Source organism: Chinchilla lanigera, unplaced genomic scaffold, assembly GCF_000276665.1.
Source record: "Chinchilla lanigera isolate Chin_1 unplaced genomic scaffold, ChiLan1.0 scaffold00034, whole genome shotgun sequence".
Classification (NCBI taxonomy): domain Eukaryota; kingdom Metazoa; phylum Chordata; class Mammalia; order Rodentia; family Chinchillidae; genus Chinchilla; species Chinchilla lanigera.
Window position 1 is genome coordinate 1,692,679 of NW_004955435.1, and position 8,986 is coordinate 1,701,664.

Here is an 8,986-nt window from a genome sequence, read left to right on the forward strand (position 1 = left end):
TAAGACAAATCTTAATAGACATGAAAAACCAAATAACTAATAACGCTATTGTAACAGGGGATATTAACACCCCATTGACACAAAGAGGTAGGTCAACTGGACAAAAAATCAGCAAAGAAATAACAGAACTGAACAAAACTTGTGAAAAAATGGACTTAGTAGACATTTACAGAGTGTTCCACCCCACAACATCAGAATATACATTCTTCTCAGCTGCACATGGGACAGTCTGTAAAATAGACTACATACTAGCCCATAGAATATGCTTAATTAAATGCAAAGGATTTGAAATTATCCCACGCATATTATCTGACGATAGTGCAATGAAATTGGAAATTAATGACAAAGGAACCACAAAAACTTCATAAACACATCAACATTAAATAAGAGCCTCCTGAACAATGAATGGATCACAGATGAAATTAAAGAAGAAATGAAACAGTATCTACAAACAATTGAAAATGTAAATACAACTTACCAGAATCTGTGGGATGCACTGAAAGCAGTCCTCAGAGGATGGTTACAGTGGTAAACTCACACATAAGGAAAACAGAACAAGAACAAATAAATAGCCTAATGCTGAACCTCAAATTTTTAGAAAAAGAGGAACAAGTCAAGCCCAAAGCCCAAAGAAGGGAGGAAATTACAAAGATCAGGGCAGAAGTTAATGCAATTGAGACAAAGAAAACACTGCAAAGAATTAATGAATCAAAGAGTTGGTTCTTTGAAGGAATGAATAAAATTGATAAACCCCTACCCAATCTTATCAAAAAAGGAAAGAAAAAACTCAAACTCATGCAATAAGGAATGAAAAGGGTGAAATCACTACAGGTACTATAGAAATTCAGAAGATCATTAATACCTACTTTGAAAATCATTACTCCCATAGCTTGGAAAATGCAGAAGAAATAGACAGATTCCTAGATAACTATGAATTACCAAAGTTGAATTAGGAAGAATAAAAATCCTGAATAACCCAATATCAATTATTGAAATTGAAAATGCAATTAAAAACCTACCAACAAAGAAAAGCCCAGGTCCCGATGGATTCACAGTTGAATTCTACAAGAAATTCAGAGTTGTAATGCAAATTCTTCTCAAACTCTTTAATAAAATTGAAAAGGAAGCAATTCTCCCTAACATTTCTGGAGGCAAGTATTATACTTATACTAAAACCAGAGAAAGACCCAACCAAGAAAGAGAACTATAGACCAATCTCCCTAATGAATATAGTTGCAAAGATACTCAATAAAATATTAGCAAACAGAATTCAGCAAATCATCAAGAAGATAATATACCAGGACCAAGTGGGATTCATCCCAGGGATACAGGGATGGTTCAATTTTTGCAAATCAATTAATGTAATACATCATGTCAACAGAACCACAGACAAAAACCACATGATCATCTCAACAGGTGCAGAAAAAGCTTATGACAAAGTCCAGCACTAATTCATGATAAAAAACCCTACAGAAAATAGGAATAGATGATCTCTATCTCAATCTGATCAAAGCCATCTGCGACAAACTAACAGCCAACATCATACTAAATGGACAAAAACTGAAAGCTTTCACTTTAAAATCAGGAACAAGACAAGGATGCCCACTGTCACCATTCTTATTCAACAAGGTTCTAGGAACATTAGCTGGAGCAATTAGACAAGAGAGAGAGATATAAAAGGAATAAGGATAGGAAAGGAAGAAGTGAAATTATCATTATTCAAAGATGACATGATACTCTACATGGAAGACCCCCAAAATGCCACCAAAAGACCCCTAGAATTAATCAACAAATTCAATAGTGTAGCTGGATACAAAGTCAATACTCAAAAATCAATAGCATTCCTATACACAAGCAACAAACACACTAAGAGAGAAATTAAGGAAACCATACCTTTCACAGTAGCATCCAAAAAAGTGAAATACTTAGAAATCAACTAACTAAAGAAGTTAAAGATCTTTACAGTGAAAACTACAGTACTCTAAAAAAGGAGAATGAAGATTTAAGAAACTGGAAAGATATTCCTTACTCATGGATTGGGGGAACCAACATTGTGAAAATGGCCATACTCCCAAAACTGTTATACAGATTCAATACAATCCCAATTCAAATACCATTAGGATACCTAACAGAACTGGATAAAATATTCCTAAAATACATCTGGAACCAGAAGAGACCCAGAATATCAAAAGCAATCCTGGGCAACAAAGGAAAGGCAGGAGGCATCACAAAGCCTGACTTGAAATTATACTGTTAGGCCACTGCGATAAAATCAGTGTGGTATTGGCAAAAAAAAAAAAAAAAAAAGAGACCTGAGGATTAATGGAGCAAACTGCAAGGTGCAGCCACAACCACAAACACACTTAGCCCACTTATTTTGACAAAGGGGCCAAACAAGTTCACTGGAAGAACGATAGCCTCTTCAGTAAATGGTGCTGGAAAAACTGGCTCACCACATGCTGAAGGCTGAATCTAGACCCATGTCTATTACCATGCACCAAACTCAAATCAGAATGGATCAAAGATTTAGATATTAAAACAGAAACACTAAATCTACTGGAAGAGAAAGTAGGTAGAAATCTTGAAGACATAGGGGTAGGCAGAGAGTTCATGGGCAAAAACCAAACTGCATGGGAAATACTTCAAAGAATCGACAACTGGGATCTCATCTTATTGAAAAGTTCTTGAATATCTAGAGAAATCACCAACAGAGTAAAAATAAAACCCACAAATTGGAAAAAAATTTTAGCTCACTGTCCCTCATACAAAGGACTTCTATCTAGAACATATAAAGAACTAAAAAAAATCAGCCACCCCAAATTCAAAGACCCAATCCAAAAAGGGGCATCTGAGATGAATACACATTTCTCAGATGAAGAAATACAAATGGCAAATAAATACAGGAAAAATGTTCAACATCATTAATCATTTGAGCAATGCAAATTAAAACAACACTGAGATTCTATCTCACCCCAGAAAGAATGGCTTGTCATTAAGAAACCAATCAATAACAAATGCTGGCGAGGCTGTGGCGTAAAAAGTTCCTTTCTCCACTGTTGGTGGGAGTGTAGACTGGCGCGACCCCTTTGATCAGTCTGGAGATCCCTCAGTGAACTAGGACTAGAGGCCCCACTCACCCAGCTACTTCCCTTTTGGGTATTTTTCCAGAAGAAGTACAAACATCATACCACAGCGATATATGTGCACCCATATTTAGAGCTGCTCAATTTGTAATAGCTAAATCATGGAAGCAACCCAAATGCCCATCAATGGAGGAATGGATAAAAAAGATGTGGTATTTTTACGTAATGGAATGTTATTCAGCTATAAAGAGAGATAAACTTGAGGTTTTTACAGGTAAATGGATGCAACTAGCATCGATTCTCATAAGTGAAATAAATCAGACCCGCATGTGTAAATACCATATTGTCTCACTACTGTAGGAACCTAAAAGAGTAAGTAAAATCTGAAAGGTACGATAGATATTGTGAAAAGGAAAGAAACTGCTCGAAAGGAGGGAACAACTGGGATGAGGGAAAAGAGAAAAGAAAGAAGGGAAAAAATACACACACACCCACACACACACACAGGATAGCTGAGAGAGTCACACTACTGACTTCTATTGCCTTACTGAAAGGAACAGTTAATGTTTAATTGTTTGCTCAATCTTATACACCTATATTTGTTTATCTGAGTAACCAATTTGAAGATAACAATATGTAATACAACAACCATTGTTAATTTCCTATGGCATTGTCTGAAATTCTGTATTGCTTCTGTTGTTTGGGTGTTGTTTTGTTTATGTCTGTTAATGTGTTTTTGTTATCTTTAAAAATAAAAAATTTTAAAAAACTAAAAAAAGACTCATACAATGTGGATTTTATAACATTTCATGGTTTTTAATATTATAAAGCAAGATGAGGTTGTTTCCCTTGTATTTGATGCCCCCTTCCACTTTACTTTTCTGTGTGTTTACTTTTCTTATTTTCTCCACTAGTTTAGGTCTTTATGAATGATCATTCTAAAAACTGCTGATCCACTCCAAACTATTGTACTCTCCCAGAATAACCTTTATTATGTGCACCGTATGGGAAGGACAGCCGCCTATGCTGAGCTTTTCTTCAGTAAACATGTAGATAAGCAGCCACTATGGCTGAATGCAAAGGAGGCAGTGTTTGTGCTCAGTCAGTGTGTTGCTCCCTACCATCTAATCCTTTCTTTTTCTAATGTAAAATTTATTTCTTCAAAGTACAGCATGCATACAACTTAAAAAGAAAATAGTTGCAGGATATTTACCACAAAATAAACAAAAGCCTAAACTATACCCTTCTGTGTCACTCCTTCTCATCCCCAACTCCATGTCCCAGAAGCAACCCCTTTTCTTCTCCCTGATTCTCCGCCTCTGAGTAATAGGCTCATTTGCCATTTTCCCACCTATCACTTCTAGACATCCTCTACTGACTTCTTACTTTGGAAGATCAGAATTTATAACTCCCTATGCACATATTTATACTTCCATATACCTACAAAACCGTTTCACACATTTAACTTTATTTATATTTAGTGGTTATGTTATTATAACGATACAACTTTTTAACAACTGAGCCAGAGTGTTCTATGACTGTACTTCTCTTTGTTGGCTCTTGATTTTATCTGTAGGAATTCCTTCACACACACACACACACACACACACCCGCCGACACATACCTCTTCTTAACATAAGAACTGCTAACGCTTTTCCCTCAAGGACTGAAGTCCCATATAAGGCAATGTGATAGCATCTTTTAAGATAAAAAAGGACTCTACTCAATAATTTTATTTATAGTATTTATCCAGCATATATATTTACACATGGGGAAATGACTTACAAAGAAGCATATTCACTGCAGAATTGTTTATACGAAGCAAGATTAGAGGCAACTTAAATGTCCATCAACATATTCTAGTTATAAGTTATGACTCACTTATTATGCAGCCACATACACAGAATGAAGCAGTTCTAAGTGTACTGATAAAGACAAGTTTCTAAGATACATATGAAGCTACAGAATGAGTTGTAGAACAACATGCATGGTAAAGAACAAAAATACATGTTCTTAGTATATATGCCGATAAGCTGGTAAAATGGATTGCCTCCGGGACATGGAACTTAGTATTTGGAATGTGGGAACAAGGTATATGATTTTTTTTCTAAGAGCTTCATTGATATGTAACTTTAGTGTTTAATTCAGTGAATGTGGATATGGACACCTGACCACAATCTAGTTTTGGAACATTTCCATTATAAATAGAGACTGTGTTTGTATTTTGGGTTTCTCATATAAAAGAGAAACTGTGAGATATTTAAACTTATGTATCTGATTTATTTCACTTATAATTATGATCTCAAGGTACATCCATTTATCTACAACTGACTCAAGTTTATCCCTCATATGACAGAATAGAAAGTACCCCATTGTGTATAAATACCATATGTTCTTTATCCATTCACCTGTTTCCAATATTTAACTGTTACAAACTGTGGTGTTATAAACATGGGTACACAGGTATAACTGTAAAATGATGACTTTAACTCTTCTGGGAAGATTCCAACAAAGAGAAGAGCTGGGTCAAAAGGAATTTCTATTTTTAGTTTTTTGAGGAATCTCATGCTGGTCTCCACCGCGGTTGTACGAGTTTACACTCTCATCCACGATGTAGAAGGGTTCCTTTTTCCCTTGCAGTCTCGCCAGCATTCATGATTACTTTAGCAAAATGGAGAGTGGGGAAATCTTTGCAAGTGGGAAGGAAAACAAGAGTTGGAGGGGTCAGGGAGGGATAGAAGGGGAAGGGGACAAAACAAAGAATTAAAATGTGTCACGCACACCTACAAATTCTCCACGATACATGTGATCATGCACTGCAAACATGTACTAACAAAAGAATTAAATTAAGAAAGAGATTTTTGCGCCCCTTTACATTTATTTGCATCCCCACTTCCAGTTCTATGCAGCCACTGGTCTACATTTCGTCTGTCTCTATAGTTTAGCCTTTTCTGGATATTTTGTGCATATAGCTTTTCAGTTTGTTTTCCTCTATTTTGAATTTATATCATTTATGAAATTAAATGTTATCTAATTGATCTTATTATTATTTTCCTCTTTCCATAAAAAGAAACTGCATCATGAAAAAAGTTAAGTGATATCTTTAGTACTGTAAGCAGACAGGAGGTAAGACTAGAAATTAAATCAACATTATGAACATGCTGCCATTTCCCATTTTTATTGCATCAGTATTGGACCTCATTTTGGCTTAGCATGAAATTTAGATTTAATCATTGCTCACATAAGTGTAAATCTCTATAAAAGGTCAAAACATTAACTATTCAGTTGAGAAGGAACAAATCATTACACTAAAAAAAGATATGGGTATGAAAATAATACAGTACAGGCACTTCACTTTTTATGGGCTTATTTTGTTAGGATTCCATAAACACTAATATAATCTTGTCATATATTACAAAGGTTTGCCATCTGCTAATGTTGAGATTAATAATCTATCTCATGATTAACTCATAAAATCATACAAATTTAGATTGGGATGGGGCTTTAGAAATTTATCTATGACATTTACCCAGATTTATTCCTCTAGATACCAGCCAATCTAATTACTTTAGTGACATGTTTAACCTTTGTGAAAATCTCTATATAGATTTATTTATATGAATATGGGTGGCTGGTAAAGTCTAGGAGCCAAATTTGTGGCCTGTTTCTTTTCCAATGAGTATCAATAGTAATAACCGAAATGATAAGGATGATGATGGCACTCTTAAGTATTTACTGCAGCCAGTGACTGAGGCCAGGGCATGGGGGAGCTGACATACATTCCGTCATTTAGACCTCACCACCGTTTATGACGAAGACCCTTTTCTGTAAGGCATACTTTTCCCGCAGAGGTTAATGAACATGCCTAATGTCTCAAACCTACTAAATGAAAGACCTCGAATGTGCATCCACGTGCTCATCAATATGCCTTTGGGGTATACAGTGGTGCCCCCATCGAAAGGCAACAGAAGGCTTCCAAGGGATTCCTGAAATTGCAGACAGTGTCCAACCCTGCGTATATTGCTTCTGTCCATACATTTGTATTTATGATAAAGTTTAACTTACGCATTAGGCATAGTAACAGATTAACATCAATAAAAAATAAAATATAGCCCAGCTTTGCGGCTCTAGCCCAGTAGCAGGGTCCTTGCTTACTATGTACCAGGCCCTGGGGTTTATTTAGTTCCCACCACTGGAAAAGGACACGAAGAACAGTTGTAACATGTGATGAAATTTATATGAATGCGGTCTATTCTCTCTTTCAAAATACCTTATTTTACATTTGCCTTTCTCTTCCAGGAAGTAGTTTCCAGCTTGTCCGGCATACGCAAATTGCCAGCATCAATGTGCATTTTGAGGCCATTCTTAAGTAAGGGTTGCTTCACGCTATGATCTGGATCTGAAGGCTCAGATGGTAGAAGCTTGGCCTCCAGTGCAACAATGTCCAGAGGTGGAGCTCTCACAAGGTGATTGTGTCCCGAGGGACTGATCTGTCGATTAATCTATTCATTATTTGACATTATCGTGAGATGATAAAAAGTTAGAAGGTGGAACCTGGTTGGAAGGGGTGGATTTCGGCGTTGTGCCCTTGGGGACCAGGGCTGGGCCCGTCCTCGGTCTCTGTTTCTTGCCTGCTGTGAGGTGAGCAGCTCTCCTCTGTCGCTCTCTTCCACTGGGATACTCCTGACTTACAACAACACCGACAGCAATGCAGCCAGCCGACCACGGTGAAAACCTCTGAAACTGTAAGTCAAAAGGAAACTTTCCTCCTTGAAGTTGCTTTTCTCAGGTATTTTATCATAGCAATGAAAGCTGACTAAAGCTTCTCAACAGAAACACTGAGATTACCATGACAGTCGAATTGGTAAGACACAGCTACTGAGGGACTCTCTGCAGGGTGGCATGTACACACCGATTATGCTGGACAAAAGGATGGTTTCACTACACTCAGTGTGGGGTTTGCCTTATACATTTTTTTATTTCTAAATTTTCTATTTAATATTTCCAGGCCATTGACTGCTGGTTACAAAATGTAGAAAGCAAAACCTTCCACAGGCAGGGAAGTGAGCCCGTGGCTGTATTCTGTTGCCTTAGCCTCACACCCAATTCATGTTTCGTCCTGTTGTGAAATTCTCAGCTCACCTGGTTAACCGGTCACTTTGTGTCTTGATTCGTAAACTAATTTCAATCTCTAGAAAGTGTTTACATAAGTGCATTAGCCACTGTACATTTGCTGTCTTGCACTTTTTTTAAAGTGTGTGAACACTACAATTTCTTCTGCTGCCTCACAGAAGAAATGCTGCTACCCCTCGTAGTGGTTTGCTTTTCCCAAGATCCGGCAAGAAAGTTAATCAATACTGATTGAGCCAATGTGAGGGAATACAGAGCATTAGACAGTTTCTGTCCTTTGCAAACTTACACATTACACTGTTGAGTGAAAATCCACGCACAAACCCACAAATGTATAAGAGTAATTACTAATGGTGCTGATCACAGGTCCTTTATGTATGATAGGTCGATGCTTAAAGGGGAGGCATTGTGGGAGATTAATTTTATTTTTTTAAGGACTGACAATCCCTAGGGCCAGTCAAGAATACGTAAACATCTGGGTGCTGTAAAGCTGCAGAACAAAGTTTTGTTCTCTCGTTTTGCGGTGGCTCGGTCGGCCTCCCCCCCGACGGTCACGCCATCGCCGCCTACCCGCCCCGCAGCTGGCCCACGGGCACGCACCGTCCTGAGCGGCGGACGGCAAAGTCTGTGGCCAAGATGCTCGCTAAGGTTCTGTCCTATGTAAAGCAGTATTTAAAAACTATACGGAAAGTACCATGTTCCGTGGTGAAATTGCCACTACCGAGGGGTGAGCGGCTTGCGGGGAGGCGGCCCGGGGCACGCGGGGCGGGAGC